The sequence below is a fragment of the Tupaia chinensis genome, unplaced genomic scaffold (assembly GCF_000334495.1).
Source record: "Tupaia chinensis unplaced genomic scaffold, TupChi_1.0 Scaffold000028_1, whole genome shotgun sequence".
NCBI lineage: Eukaryota > Metazoa > Chordata > Mammalia > Scandentia > Tupaiidae > Tupaia > Tupaia belangeri.
Genome location: NW_006159458.1, coordinates 8731299 through 8738282, shown reverse-complemented (window position 1 = coordinate 8738282; position 6984 = coordinate 8731299). Strand labels below are relative to the sequence as shown.

The 6984-nt window shown below is 34.6% G+C and overlaps 1 pseudogene; it reads left to right on the top strand.

The window, feature by feature from the left end:
• Window positions 1-2070: 2070 nt before the first annotated feature.
• Window positions 2071-2496, top strand: LOC102472316 (ATP synthase F(0) complex subunit C3, mitochondrial pseudogene; annotated as a pseudogene).
• The last annotated feature ends 4488 nt before the right edge of the window (window positions 2497-6984 follow it).

Genomic DNA, 6984 nt, shown 5'->3' with positions numbered 1-6984 from the left:
CAGTCCCTTATCTGAAGCATAGTTGACAAATATTTTCTCCCATGCTAAGGGTTTCTTTTCACTCTAATTGTTTCCTTTGCTGTTAGAATTGTTGCCTGTGCTTTATAAGGGTCTTTTTAAGAAATCTGTGCCTGCTCCAATATCTTCAAGTGTTTCCACTGTATTTTCTACCAGTAGTATTATAGTTTGAGGCTTTATATTTAGCTATTTGACTCATTTTGACTTGATTTTTGCTATTGTTGAAAGATAGAGGTTCAGTTTCATTTTTCTGAAGGTAGGTGTTTAGTTCTTCCAGCACTATTTGCTAAAGAGACTTCTGTTCCCTACTGGATTGTCTTGTGTCTTTTGTCAAAAATCAGTTGGCTGTGTTTTGGGTTATTTCTGGATTTTCTAATCGATTCCATTGGACTATATGTCTGTTTTTGTGCCAGTATCATGTTCTTTTGATTATCACAGCTTCAATATATTTCAAGGTCAGTTAATGAGATGCCTACTACTTTATTCTTTGTGCACAGTATTGCTGTGGCTATATGAGGTCTTTTATAATTCCAGATAAATTTTATGATTTTTTTTCCTATTTTTGTGAAGAACGTCACTGGTAATTTGATTGGAATTGCATTGAAGGTGTAAATTAATTGGGTCAATTCCAGACATTTTGATTATATTAATTCTTCTAGTCCCAAAACATGAAATATCTTTCCATTTTCTTTGTATTATAATAAATTATTTCTTTCAGTTTTTCATAATTTTCTTTGTAGAGGTCTTTCACCTCATTGGTTAAATTTATTCCTGGTTTGTTTTATTTGTGAGGCCATTATAAATGGAATTACTTTCTTCATTTTGGCCTTGCCCTGTTCATTGCTGTTAATATAAAAATGGTATAAAGTTTTGTATATTGGTTTTATATCCTGCCACTTTACTGGATTTATTTATCACTTCTAAGAGTTTTTTCATGGATTCTTTTGATTTTATATGTATATAATTATGTCTCCTATGAATAGGGACAATTTCTCTTCTCCTTTTTCTATTTGAATTCTTTTTATTTTACTTTCTTGTCTAATTTTATTGTCTATGACTTCCAGAAATGTGTTGAAAATGAGTGGAGAAAGTGGGCGGCCTTATTTTTATTCTAGCTTTTTAGTGAGAAACCTTCCAGCTTTTCCCCATTCAGTATGATCTTAGCTATGAGTTTGTCATATATGGATTTTATTGTATTGAGAAATGTACTCCTATACCTGTTTTGCTGAGAATCTTGATCATGAAGGGATATGTACTTTGTCAAATGCTTTTCCAGTATCAATTGATATGGTTATATAGTTTTTATCTTTCCTTTTGTTAATGGGATGTATAAGTATAATAAATGTTATTATATTTATTACAGTATATGTTTTACATATGCTGAACTATCCTTACATCTGGGATAAAGCCTACTTGATCATGGTGTGTAATCATTATAATGTGCTGTTGAATTCAATTTACTCATATCTTGCTGATAAATTTTGTGTCTGCAGGGATATTTGTATGTATCAATAGTTTTCTTTTCTTTCTTTCTATAAGTTTTCTCTTCTCTTCTTTCTTTCTTTTCTTTTTCTTTTTTCTTTTTTTGGTTATGTCCTTGTCTGCATTTGATGTCTAGATGATGGAACTTTCATAAGATGAGTTTGGAAGAGTTCTTCCCTTTTCTATCTTGAAAAATAGTTTGAGGAGAATTGAGATTGGCTCATCTTTAATGATTTTGGAAAGTTCAGAGGTGAAGCCATTGGGACCTGGGCTTTGTTTTGGAAAGTTCGGAGGTGAAGCCATTGGGACCTGGGCTTTTCCTTGGGAGACTATTGCTGATTCAATATCATTGTCTATTCAGATTTTTTATTTCTTCTTGGTTCAATCTAGGTAAATTATTTATGTCCAGAAATTTGTCCATCTTATTAAAGTTTTCTTGTTTAGCCCCACTCCTTTGACCTCTGTGGCCATAGCTGCCGTGACCACCTCTCGAGAAGAGAGGAGGTGGCAGAGGAGCCTATGACGCTTGTCATCCAAGTCCTCCAGTCATGCCACCTGAACGTGTGTAAAATGTTCTCCTGCGCCAAGCTCGCCTGCTCCCCTGCTCTGATCCGAGCTGGATCCAGAGTTGTAAACAGACCAGTTTCTGCATTAATGTTGTCTTGACCTGAGGCAAGGACTGGAGAAGGCTATACATTATTTAATGGGGCTCTGAATGGTGCAGCTCAGCTAATCCAGAGGGGATTTCAGACCTGTGCAATCAGCAGAGACCTTGATACTGCTGTCAAATTTATTGGTGCTGGTGCTGCAACAGTAGGAGTGGCTGGTTCTGGTGCTGGTATTGGAATAGTCTTTAGCAGGCTTATCGTTGGTTAGGCCAGAAACCCTTCACTGAAGCAGCAACTGTCCTCTTATGCAATGCTGGGATTTACCTTGTCTAAAGCTATGGGCCTCTTTTGGTTAATGGTTTATTTTTTGATTTTGTTTGCCATGTAACAGAAATTACTGCTTGAAATATTGGCATTCATATTAATTAAGGATGCAATTCTGTGTATCTTACTGTGGCCTCAAAACTAGTGTTGGTGTCATGGAAATGTACGTTATTTCCAAAATCATCTCATTCAGGTTAAAAACTTAAAAACAAAAATAAAGATTTTTGTTTATTAGTATATAGTTGTTTATAGTATTCTTGCATGATTTTTAGTATTTCTGATAAATGTGGGCAGCAGGTATAAACATGCTTCATTACTGATTTTATTTACTTTGTTCCTTTCTCTGTATTTTTTAAAAAAGTAGTTTCCTTAGCGTTTACTTCCTTGTGCAAACTAATTTCTATAAACTTCCTTCTTATGACTGCTTTTTCTTGTCCCAAAGATTCCAGAGAATCATGTTTGCTATCATTGGTTCCAATAAATCTTTTGATTTCAGTCTTAATTTCTTCAGTAGTTTTGAAGTTGTTTAAGAGTAGATATTTAGTTTTTGTGTTTTTTGTGCATTTTCAAAGCATCTGTCTATTGTTGATTTCAAGTTTAATTCTGTTGTGATTGGAAAGATGCTGGATATAGTTTTTCTACTTTTAGATTTTAAAGGCTTGTTTTGAGCCCTCTTACGTGGTTGAGCTTCAAAAATGTCCCATGTAGATATGAGTTAACTGTGTGTTTTATGGTTGTTGGGTGAAAAGTTCTATAGATGTCTCTCAGGACCATTTGTTTTATGGTATCATTTAGTTCCTGTGTCTTTTTTTGTCAAGATGACCTGTTTGGTTGACAGTGTGGTAGTGAAATCTCCAGAAATTAGTGTGTTGCATTCTAGCTCTCCCTTTAGAAATAGCAGTCTTTCTTTTACATAAGTAGGTACATAAGTATTTGTAATTCTTACAGCCTTTTAATGAATTAATTTTTTAGTTAATTTATTAATAATTACTTTTATACAGTGTCCTTCTTTGTCTGTTTTTACAGTTTTTGTCTTGAAGTCTATTTTGTCTGATAATAGTATCATAATTCACCATTTTTATGGTTTCTGTTTTCCAGTCCTTTACTTTCAATCTATAAATAGCTTTATCAGTGATATACGTATTTTGGAAGCAGCATATAGAGGACTCTTTATTTTTTTCTTTTTAAAATCTATTCAGCCATTTTTTTTCCTTTTTTTTTTTTTTTATTAAAGCATTAACCACATGCCACCTGGTGGCTCCCAATTTGTGTTTTTTAATTGGAGAATTTTATACATTAACATTTAAAGTTTTCAGCATTCACGGACTTATTCCTACCATTTAGTTAGTCACTTTTATTAGTTTTTTTGTTTGTTTTTATGTATTTTTTGTTATTGTTGTTCTCTTATTTCTATTTGTATCTCTTTTGTTCTCCTGATGTCATATTTCCTTAATTATTTTTGAAGAGCTGGTCTAGCGTTGGTAATTTCTTTTTCTTTTTTTGTTTAGTGGAGAACAATTTTATTTCTCCTTCACATTTGAAGGATAATCTTTCCAAGTGTAATATTTTGGCTGAATATTATTTTTTTCTTTCAGAATTTTAGATTTGTCTTCCCATACTTTCCCTGATTTCATTGTTTCACTTGAGAGATCTGGGGTTAGTCTGATGGGGTAACCTTTGCAAGAACAAAGCTTGTCCTTATCTTTTTCCAGTTTAGCTATGATGTGCCTTGAAGAGCAGCTTATGTTGAATCTGTATGTCTCTGTATGTCTCTTTAGATTTGAAAAGTTTTCAAATAGTTTTTCATGAAAGAGATTGTCTATGATTTTATCCATCTTTTGTCTTCTAGAATATCCATTATGTGGATTTTCAGACACTTAATGGTGTCTAGAATTTCTTGCATGTTGTCTTAGTTTCTTTCGGTTATTTTTTCAATGTTTTTGGCAGCTTGGACTCAGTCAAAGTTTTTGTCTTCTGGGTCAGAGATTCTTCTCTATGGTTTAATCTACTGTTAATACTTTCAAGGGAGGTTTTTATTTCCGGTATTATATCCCTTATCTCCACAATTTCTGTTTGATATTTATTTTTTTAAGATGTCTGTCTCTTTATGGAATTCCTCCTTCAAATCATGAAATAATTTTCTCATCTCCTGGAATCAATGTATTATATATTTGTTTATTAGTTGTGATATAGTCTTTAACAAAACATTTAACCGTGTCTCTCTCTCTCTCTTTAAGAAGTGGTGTGAAAATGGGTAAATTTAGTATGGAAGATCTTTATTTGGCTACATCTATGTTTCCTTGGTCAGTTCACTTGACTTATCTGCTGGTTTTTCATAAGCATTCAGTAGGGATTACAATGAAATATATTCCTATTTAACTTACAAGGCAGCTGAGTCAGTGCTTCGTAACCTATAAGGTTCTGAATTAATGTTAGCCAGTTAATGTTACTTGTGTTATTATTGGTGACAACAGAAATTTAAGACTGTTCTAAGTATATTCTAATTAGATTTAGATTTATCAGCACTTTTCAGATTTTGTTGTTTGTAGAGTCATTATCATTTTCTCCAGTGCCATCTCAAATTTCCTAGGATTTCATCAGAAATTGGCCCTCTGGCTATTTCTACCTTACCTCAAAATACTGTGGTTCTTGGGACCAAGAGGTGGCACAGTAGCTAAGGTGTTAGACTCCCACGTGGCAGACTGTGGTTCAAGTCCTTGACCCAGTGGCTTGAAACTCATGCCAGGCATGTGTGTATGAGTGTTGAAAATCCTCAGAGGAGATTGAAGGAGAGGGGATTGTGGTTTGGTCACACTCTGGGGTGTGTGTGTGTGTGTGTGTGTGATTTCTCACTTTTTGTCTCTCTATCTCTCTCTGTGTCTCTAACAAGTGCATGCACCCTATAGCAAAAATATCTTTAAAAAAATGCCATGTTTTTCTTTTTGGGTTCTCCAATACGTTGTCTATCTTTTACAGATAAATTTTTTACCTTCTATTGATGTCTTGAATTTGCATGTAATGTTAATTTCTATTAGAAATTTAAAGAGGTAAGGGCCAGAAGGCGGTGTACTGGTTAAGGTGCTGCACTCTCACATGGCCAACTGTGGTTTGAGTCTCAGACCTGGCAACTGGAAACTCACACTTGATGCATGTATGCACATGCCTGATATCCCAAGAGGAGAAATGAGGCAAAGGGACTGGCATGGCCAAGATCCCTGGGTTATGATTTCCCATTTTCTCTCTCTCTCTCTGGTGAGTGCATGTGCCCTATAACAAAAACCTCTCTCTCTTAAAAAAGAAAACATAAAAAAGGTAGGCAATATGAATTAGACAAAAATATCTAATTGAAAAGCCAAAACACTTCTAATAAAACAGAAGAAGAGCAAAATACTGAAAGTTACAGTGACAGGTAAATGCCATGCAAATACTTATCAGTATTTAAATGGGTGGTGTGGTGATGAGGTGAGTGTGGACAGAGAACAAATAGGCATACTGTGAAATAATGCAGAAGGCTCTTGGTAGTTGCCTTAATGTTTTTGTCAAGACTGGCTTTCTTGGTACCCTTTCATCTTTTACTACTAGGAATAAGTATACCACAAGGAGAATATGGGAGACAGGCATGATGGCATCTAGTACATAGTAAAGCTCCTGTGGTGGGTTCAATTTCTGAGAGTTTTAAGGCTTTCAGGGAACAGCCTGCCATGAATGACTATAAATTCTACATTAATAAAATGAAACAAATGGCAATTAAAGCTACATAGGTTAGACTTTAAAAATGACTGATATTTTGTTTAAAAAACATAATGTTTGTACAGGATGTTGTGCAGATTCATATTGCCACTGTAACAAATTCCCACAGACTCAGTGCCTTAAAAGAATGCAAATTTATTGTCTTATAGTGTCGTAGGTTGAAATTCCAAAATGGGTCTTATGGATCTTAGACCAAGATTGTGTTCCTTCTGGAGGTGGACTTGTTCATCATCTTCTCCAGCTTCTATCTACCTTCATGCCTTGGCTCACAACCTCCTTACTCTGAAGTCTGCTGGTGAGTGCATGTGCCCTATAACAAAAACCTCTCTCTCTTAAAAAAGAAAACATAAAAAAGGTAGGCAATATGAATTAGACAAAAATATCTAATTGAAAAGCCAAAACACTTCTAATAAAACAGAAGAAGAGCAAAATACTGAAAGTTACAGTGACAGGTAAATGCCATGCAAATACTTATCAGTATTTAAATGGGTGGTGTGGTGATGAGGTGAGTGTGGACAGAGAACAAATAGGCATACTGTGAAATAATGCAGAAGGCTCTTGGTAGTTGCCTTAATGTTTTTGTCAAGACTGGCTTTCTTGGTACCCTTTCATCTTTTACTACTAGGAATAAGTATACCACAAGGAGAATATGGGAGACAGGCATGATGGCATCTAGTACATAGTAAAGCTCCTGTGGTGGGTTCAATTTCTGAGAGTTTTAAGGCTTTCAGGGAACAGCCTGCCATGAATGACTATAAATTCTACATTAATAAAATGAAACAAATGGCAATTAAAGCTACAT